Source organism: Oncorhynchus mykiss, chromosome 3 (genome assembly GCF_013265735.2).
Source record: "Oncorhynchus mykiss isolate Arlee chromosome 3, USDA_OmykA_1.1, whole genome shotgun sequence".
Taxonomy (NCBI): Eukaryota; Metazoa; Chordata; class Actinopteri; order Salmoniformes; family Salmonidae; genus Oncorhynchus; species Oncorhynchus mykiss.
The window spans coordinates 9,842,377-9,849,876 of NC_048567.1; the positions used below are offsets into that span (position 1 = coordinate 9,842,377).

General features: G+C 51.5%; 1 protein-coding gene across 7 annotated transcripts in view; it reads left to right on the forward strand.

Moving 5' to 3' along the window:
* The window catches only part of LOC110508601 (myosin-10), a 113,492-nt gene that overhangs the window by 73,577 nt on the left and 32,415 nt on the right, over positions 1-7,500 (forward strand). The window lies entirely within an intron of this gene.

Below are 7,500 nucleotides of genomic sequence, written 5' to 3' on the forward strand. Positions count from 1 at the left end.
TGTGTGAGTGGTGTAGTTCGTAGTGTCTGGTAGACCCCTGGTGCGTGTGTTGTGGTGTGTGTGAGTGGTGTAGTTCGTAGTGTCTGGTAGACCCCTGGTGTGTGTGTTGTGGTGTGTGTGAGTGGTGTAGTTCGTAGTGTCTGGTAGACCCCTGGTGCGTGTGTTGTGGTGTGTGTGAGTGGTGTAGTTCGTAGTGTCTGGTAGACCCCTGGTGCGTGTGTTGTGGTGTGTGTGAGTGGTGTAGTTCGTAGTGTCTGGTAGACCCCTGGTGTGTGTGTTGTGGTGTGTGTGAGTGGTGTAGTTCGTAGTGTCTGGTAGACCCCTGGTGTGTGTGTTGTGTTGTGTGTGAGTGGTGTGTGTGTTGTGTTGTGTGTGTGTGAGTGGTGTAGTTCGTAGTGCCTGGTAGACCCCTGGTGCGTGTGTTGTGGTGTGTGTGAGTGGTGTAGTTCGTAGTGTCTGGTAGACCCCTGGTGTGTGTGTTGTGGTGTGTTGTGTTGTGTTGTGTGTGAGTGGTGTAGTTCGTAGTGTCTGGTAGACCCCTGGTGCGTGTGTTGTGGTGTGTGTGAGTGGTGTAGTTCGTAGTGTCTGGTAGACCCCTGGTGTGTGTGTTGTGTGTGTGTGTGTGTGAGTGGTGTGTGTGTTGTGTGTGAGTGGTGTGTGTGTGTGTTGTGTGTGAGTGGTGTAGTTCGTAGTGCCTGGTAGACCCCTGGTGTGTGTGTTGTGGTGTGTGTGAGTGGTGTAGTTCGTAGTGCCTGGTAGACCCCTGGTGAGTGTGTTGTGTGAGTGGTGTAGTTCGTAGTGCCTGGTAGACCCCTGGTGTGTGTGTTGTGGTGTGTGTGAGTGGTGTAGTTCGTAGTGCCTGGTAGACCCCTAGTGTGTGTGTTGTGGTGTGTGTGAGTGGTGTAGTTCGTAGTGTCTGGTAGACCCCTGGTGAGTGTGTTGTGTGAGTGGTGTAGTTCGTAGTGCCTGGTAGACCCCTGGTGTGTTGTGGTGTGTGTGAGTGGTGTAGTTCGTAGTGTCTGGTAGACCCCTGGTGTGTGTGTTGTTGTGTTGTGTGTGTGAGTGGTGTAGTTCGTAGTGTCTGGTAGACCCCTGGTGTGTGTGTGTTGTGGTGTGTTGTGTTGTGGTGTAGTTCGTAGTGTCTGGTAGACCCCTGGTGTGTGTGTTGTGGTGTGTGTGAGTGGTGTAGTTCGTAGTGTCTGGTAGACCCCTGGTGTGTGTGTTGTGTGTGTGAGTGGTGTGTGTGTTGTGTTGTGTGTGTTGTGGTGTGTGTGAGTGGTGTAGTTCGTAGTGTCTGGTAGACCCCAGGTGTGTGTGTTGTGTTGTGTGTGAGTGGTGTAGTGCCTGGTAGACCCCTGGTGTGTGTGTTGTGGTGTGTGTGTGAGTGGTGTAGTTCGTAGTGCCTGGTAGACCCCTGGTGTGTGTGTTGTGGTGTGTGTGAGTGGTGTAGTTCGTAGTGCCTGGTAGACCCCTGGTGAGTGTGTTGTGGTGTGTGTGAGTGGTGTAGTTCGTAGTGTCTGGTAGACCCCTGGTGTGTGTGTTGTGATGTGTTGTGGTGTAGTTCGTAGTGTCTGGTAGACCCCTGGTGTGTGTGTTGTGGTGTGTTGTGTTGTGTTGTGTGTGAGTGGTGTAGTTCGTAGTGTCTGGTAGACCCCTGGTGTGTGTGTTGTGGTGTGTGTGAGTGGTGTAGTTCGTAGTGTCTGGTAGACCCCTGGTGTGTGTGTTGTGATGTGTTGTGGTGTAGTTCGTAGTGTCTGGTAGACCCCTGGTGTGTGTGTTGTGGTGTGTTGTGTTGTGTTGTGTTTGAGTGGTGTAGTTCGTAGTGTCTGGTAGACCCTTGGTGTGTGTGTTGTGGTGTGTGTGAGTGGTGTAGTTCGTAGTGTCTGGTAGACCCCTTGGGTGTGTGTTGTGTGTGTGAGTGGTGTGTGTGTTGTGTTGTGTGTGAGTGGTGTAGTTCGTAGTGCCTGGTAGACCCCAGGTGTGTGTGTTGTGGTGTGTGTGAGTGGTGTAGTTCGTAGTGTCTGGTAGACCCCTGGTGTGTGTGTTGTGGTGTGTGTGAGTGGTGTAGTTCGTAGTGCCTATTAGACCCCTGGTGTGTGTGTTGTGGTGTAGTTCGTAGTGCCTGGTAGACCCCTGGTGTGTTGTGTTGTGTGTGAGTGGTGTAGTTCGTAGTGTCTGGTAGACCCCTAGTGAGTGTGTTGTGGTGTGTGTGAGTGGTGTAGTTCGTAGTGTCTGGTAGACCCCTGGTGTGTTGTGTTGTGTGTGAGTGGTGTAGTTCGTAGTGTCTGGTAGACCCCTGGTGAGTGTGTTGTGGTGTGTGTGAGTGGTGTAGTTCGTAGTGTCTGGTAGACCCCTGGTGTGTGTGTTGTGGTGTGTGTGTTGTGGTGTGTTGTGTTGTGTGTGAGTGGTGTAGTTCGTAGTGTCTGGTAGACCCCTGGTGCGTGTGTTGTGGTGTGTGTGAGTGGTGTAGTTCGTAGTGTCTGGTAGACCCCTGGTGTGTGTGTTGTGGTGTGTGTGTTGTGTTGTGGTGTGAGTGAGTGGTGTAGTTCGTAGTGCCTGGTAGACCCCTGGTGTGTGTGTGTGTGTTGTGTTGTGGTGTGAGTGAGTGGTGTAGTTCGTAGTGCCTGGTAGACCCCTGGTGTGTGTGTTGTGGTGTGTGAGTGGTGTGTTGTGGTGTGGTGTGTGTGAGTGGTGTAGTTCGTAGTGTCTGGTAGACCCATGGTGTGTGTGTGTTGTGTTGTGTTGTGGTGTGTTGTGTTGTGGTGTAGTTCGTAGTGCCTGGTAGACCCCTGGTGTGTGTGTTGTGGTGTGTGTGTTGTTGTGTTGTGTTGTGGTGTGGTGTGATGTGTGTGTTTGGTGTGTTGTGTTGTGGTGTGTGTGAGTGGTGTAGTTCGTAGTGTCTGGTAGACCCCTGGTGTGTGTGTTGTGGTGTGTTGTGTTGTGGTGTGTGTGAGTGGTGTAGTTCGTAGTGTCTGGTAGACCCCTGGTGTGTGTGTTGTGGTGTGTGTGTTGTGTTGTGGTTTGTGTGTTGTGGTGTGTTGTGTTGTTGTGTTTTGTGGTGTGTGTGTGAGTGGTTTGTGTGTTGTGTTTTGGTGTGTGTGAGTGGTGTAGTTCGTAGTGTCTGGTAGACCCCTGGTGTGTGTGTTGTGGTGTGTGTGTTGTTGTGTGTGGTGTGTTGTGGTGTGTGTGTGTGTGTATTGTGTTGTGTGTGAGTGGTGTAGTTCGTAGTGCCTGGTAGACCCCTGGTGTGTGTGTGTTGTGGTGTGTGTGAGTGGTGTAGTTCGTAGTGCCTGGTAGACCCCTGGTGAGTGTGTTGTGGTGTGTGTGAGTGGTGTAGTTCGTAGTGTCTGGTAGACCCCTGGTGTGTGTGTTGTGATGTGTTGTGTTGTGGTGTAGTTCGTAGTGTCTGGTAGACCCCTGGTGTGTGTGTTGTGGTGTGTGTGAGTGGTGTAGTTCGTAGTGTCTGGTAGACCCCTGGTGTGTGTGTTGTGGTGTGTTGTGTTGTGTTGTGTGTGAGTGGTGTAGTTCGTAGTGTCTGGTAGACCCCTGGTGCGTGTGTTGTGGTGTGTGTGAGTGGTGTAGTTCGTAGTGTCTGGTAGACCCCTTGGGTGTGTGTGTGAGTGGTGTGTGTGTTGTGTTGTGTGTGAGTGGTGTGTGTGTCGTGTTGTGTGTGAGTGGTGTAGTTCGTAGTGCCTGGTAGACCCCAGGTGTGTGTGTTGTGGTGTGTGTGAGTGGTGTAGTTCGTAGTGCCTGGTAGACCCCTGGTGTGTGTGTTGTGAGTGGTGTGTGTGTTGTGTTGTGAGTGGTGTGTGTGTTGTGTTGTGTGTGAGTGGTGTAGTTCGTAGTGCCTGGTAGACCCCTGGTGTGTGTGTTGTGGTGTGTGTGAGTGGTGTAGTTCGTAGTGCCTGGTAGACCCCTGGTGTGTGTGTTGTGTTGTGTGTGAGTGGTGTAGTTCGTAGTGCCTGGTAGACCCCTGGTGTGTGTGTTGTGGTGTGTGTGAGTGGTGTAGTTCGTAGTGTCTGGTAGACCCCCGGTGTGTTGTGTTGTGTGTGAGTGGTGTAGTTCGTAGTGTCTGGTAGACCCCTGGTGAGTGTGTTGTGGTGTGTGTGAGTGGTGTAGTTCGTAGTGTCTGGTAGACCCCTGGTGTGTGTGTTGTGGTGTGTTGTGTTGTGTTGTGTGTGTGAGTGGTGTAGTTCGTAGTGTCTGGTAGACCCCTGGTGTGTGTGTTGTGTTGTGTGTGAGTGGTGTAGTTCGTAGTGTCTGGTAGACCCCTGGTGTGTGTGTTGTGTTGTGGTGTGTTGTGTTGTGGTGTGTTGTGGTGTGTGTGAGTGGTGTAGTTCGTAGTGTCTGGTAGACCCCTGGTGTGTGTGTTGTGGTGTGTGTGAGTGGTGTAGTTCGTAGTGTCTGGTAGACCCCTGGTGTGTGTGTTGTGGTGTGTTGTGTTGTGTTGTGTGTGTGAGTGGTGTAGTTCGTAGTGTCTGGTAGACCCCTGGTGAGTGTGTTGTGGTGTGTGTGAGTGGTGTAGTTCGTAGTGTCTGGTAGACCCCTGGTGTGTGTGTTGTGGTGTGTTGTGTTGTGTTGTGTGTGTGAGTGGTGTAGTTCGTAGTGTCTGGTAGACCCCTGGTGTGTGTGTTGTGTTGTGTGTGAGTGGTGTAGTTCGTAGTGTCTGGTAGACCCCTGGTGTGTGTGTTGTGTTGTGGTGTGTTGTGTTGTGGTGTGTTGTGGTGTGTGTGAGTGGTGTAGTTCGTAGTGTCTGGTAGACCCCTGGTGTGTGTGTTGTGGTGTGTGTGAGTGGTGTAGTTCGTAGTGCCTATTAGACCCCTGGTGTGTGTGTTGTGGTGTAGTTCGTAGTGCCTGGTAGACCCCTGGTGTGTTGTGTTGTGTGTGAGTGGTGTAGTTCGTAGTGTCTGGTAGACCCCTAGTGAGTGTGTTGTGGTGTGTGTGTGAGTGGTGTAGTTCGTAGTGCCTGGTAGACCCCTGGTGTGTGTGTTGTGGTGTGTGTGAGTGGTGTAGTTCGTAGTGTCTGGTAGACCCCCGGTGTGTTGTGTTGTGTGTGAGTGGTGTAGTTCGTAGTGTCTGGTAGACCCCTGGTGAGTGTGTTGTGGTGTGTGTGAGTGGTGTAGTTCGTAGTGTCTGGTAGACCCCTGGTGTGTGTGTTGTGGTGTGTTGTGTTGTGTTGTGTGTGTGAGTGGTGTAGTTCGTAGTGTCTGGTAGACCCCTGGTGTGTGTGTTGTGTTGTGTGTGAGTGGTGTAGTTCGTAGTGTCTGGTAGACCCCTGGTGTGTGTGTTGTGTTGTGGTGTGTTGTGTTGTGGTGTGTTGTGGTGTGTGTGAGTGGTGTAGTTCGTAGTGTCTGGTAGACCCCTGGTGTGTGTGTTGTGGTGTGTGTGAGTGGTGTAGTTCGTAGTGTCTGGTAGACCCCTGGTGTGTGTGTTGTGGTGTGTTGTGTTGTGTTGTGTGTGTGAGTGGTGTAGTTCGTAGTGTCTGGTAGACCCCTGGTGAGTGTGTTGTGGTGTGTGTGAGTGGTGTAGTTCGTAGTGTCTGGTAGACCCCTGGTGTGTGTGTTGTGGTGTGTTGTGTTGTGTGTGTGAGTGGTGTAGTTCGTAGTGTCTGGTAGACCCCTGGTGTGTGTGTTGTGTTGTGTGTGAGTGGTGTAGTTCGTAGTGTCTGGTAGACCCCTGGTGTGTGTGTTGTGTTGTGTGTGAGTGGTGTAGTTCGTAGTGTCTGGTAGACCCCTGGTGTGTGTGTTGTGTTGTGGTGTGTTGTGTTGTGGTGTGTTGTGGTGTGTGTGAGTGGTGTAGTTCGTAGTGTCTGGTAGACCCCTGGTGTGTGTGTTGTGGTGTGTGTGAGTGGTGTAGTTCGTAGTGCCTGGTAGACCCCTGGTGTGTTGTGTTGTGTGTGAGTGGTGTAGTTCGTAGTGTCTGGTAGACCCCTAGTGAGTGTGTTGTGGTGTGTGTGAGTGGTGTAGTTCGTAGTGCCTGGTAGACCCCTGGTGTGTGTGTTGTGGTGTGTGTGAGTGGTGTAGTTCGTAGTGTCTGGTAGACCCCCGGTGTGTTGTGTTGTGTGTGAGTGGTGTAGTTCGTAGTGTCTGGTAGACCCCTGGTGAGTGTGTTGTGGTGTGTGTGAGTGGTGTAGTTCGTAGTGTCTGGTAGACCCCTGGTGTGTGTGTTGTGGTGTGTTGTGTTGTGTTGTGTGTGTGAGTGGTGTAGTTCGTAGTGTCTGGTAGACCCCTGGTGTGTGTGTTGTGTTGTGTGTGAGTGGTGTAGTTCGTAGTGTCTGGTAGACCCCTGGTGTGTGTGTTGTGTTGTGGTGTGTTGTGTTGTGGTGTGTTGTGGTGTGTGTGAGTGGTGTAGTTCGTAGTGTCTGGTAGACCCCTGGTGTGTGTGTTGTGGTGTGTGTGAGTGGTGTAGTTCGTAGTGTCTGGTAGACCCCTGGTGTGTGTGTTGTGGTGTGTTGTGTTGTGTGTGTGAGTGGTGTAGTTCGTAGTGTCTGGTAGACCCCTGGTGAGTGTGTTGTGGTGTGTGTGAGTGGTGTAGTTCGTAGTGTCTGGTAGACCCCTGGTGTGTGTGTTGTGGTGTGTTGTGTTGTGTTGTGTGTGTGAGTGGTGTAGTTCGTAGTGTCTGGTAGACCCCTGGTGTGTGTGTTGTGTTGTGTGTGAGTGGTGTAGTTCGTAGTGTCTGGTAGACCCCTGGTGTGTGTGTTGTGTTGTGGTGTGTTGTGTTGTGGTGTGTTGTGGTGTGTGTGAGTGGTGTAGTTCGTAGTGTCTGGTAGACCCCTGGTGTGTGTGTGTTGTGTTGTGGTGTATTGTGTTGTGGTGTGAGTGGTGTAGTTCGTAGTGCCTGGTAGACCCCTGGTGTGTGTGTTGTGGTGTGTGTGAGTGGTGTAGTTCGTAGTGTCTGGTAGACCCCTGGTGTGTGTGTTGTGGTGTGTGTGTTGTGTTGTGGTTTGTGTGTTGTGGTGTGTGTTGTGGTGTGTTGTTTTGTGGTGTGTGTGTGAGTGGTTTGTGTGTTGTGTTTCGGTGTGTGTGAGTGGTGTAGTTCGTAGTGTCTGGTAGACCCCTGGTGTGTGTGTTGTGGTGTGGTGTGTGTGTTGTTGTGTGTGGTGTGGTGTGTTGTGGTGTGTGTGTGTGTGTTGTGGTGTGTGTGAGTGGTGTAGTTCGTAGTGCCTGGTAGACCCCTGGTGTGTGTGTTGTGTTGTGGTGTGTGTGTTGTGTTGTGTGTGAGTGGTGTGTGTGTTGTGTTGTGTGTGAGTGGTGTAGTTCGTAGTGTCTGGTAGACCCCTGGTGTGTTGTGGTGTGGTGTGGTGTGTGTGTTGTGGTGTGTGTTGTGTTGTGTGTGAGTGGTGTGTGTGTTGTGTGTGAGTGGTGTAGTTCGTAGTGCCTGGTAGACCCCTGGTGTGTGTGTTGTAGTGTGTTATGTTGTGGTGTAGTTCGTAGTGTCTGGTAGACCCCTGGTGCGTGTGTTGTGGTGTGTGTGTTGTGGTGTGTGTGTTGTGTTGTGTGT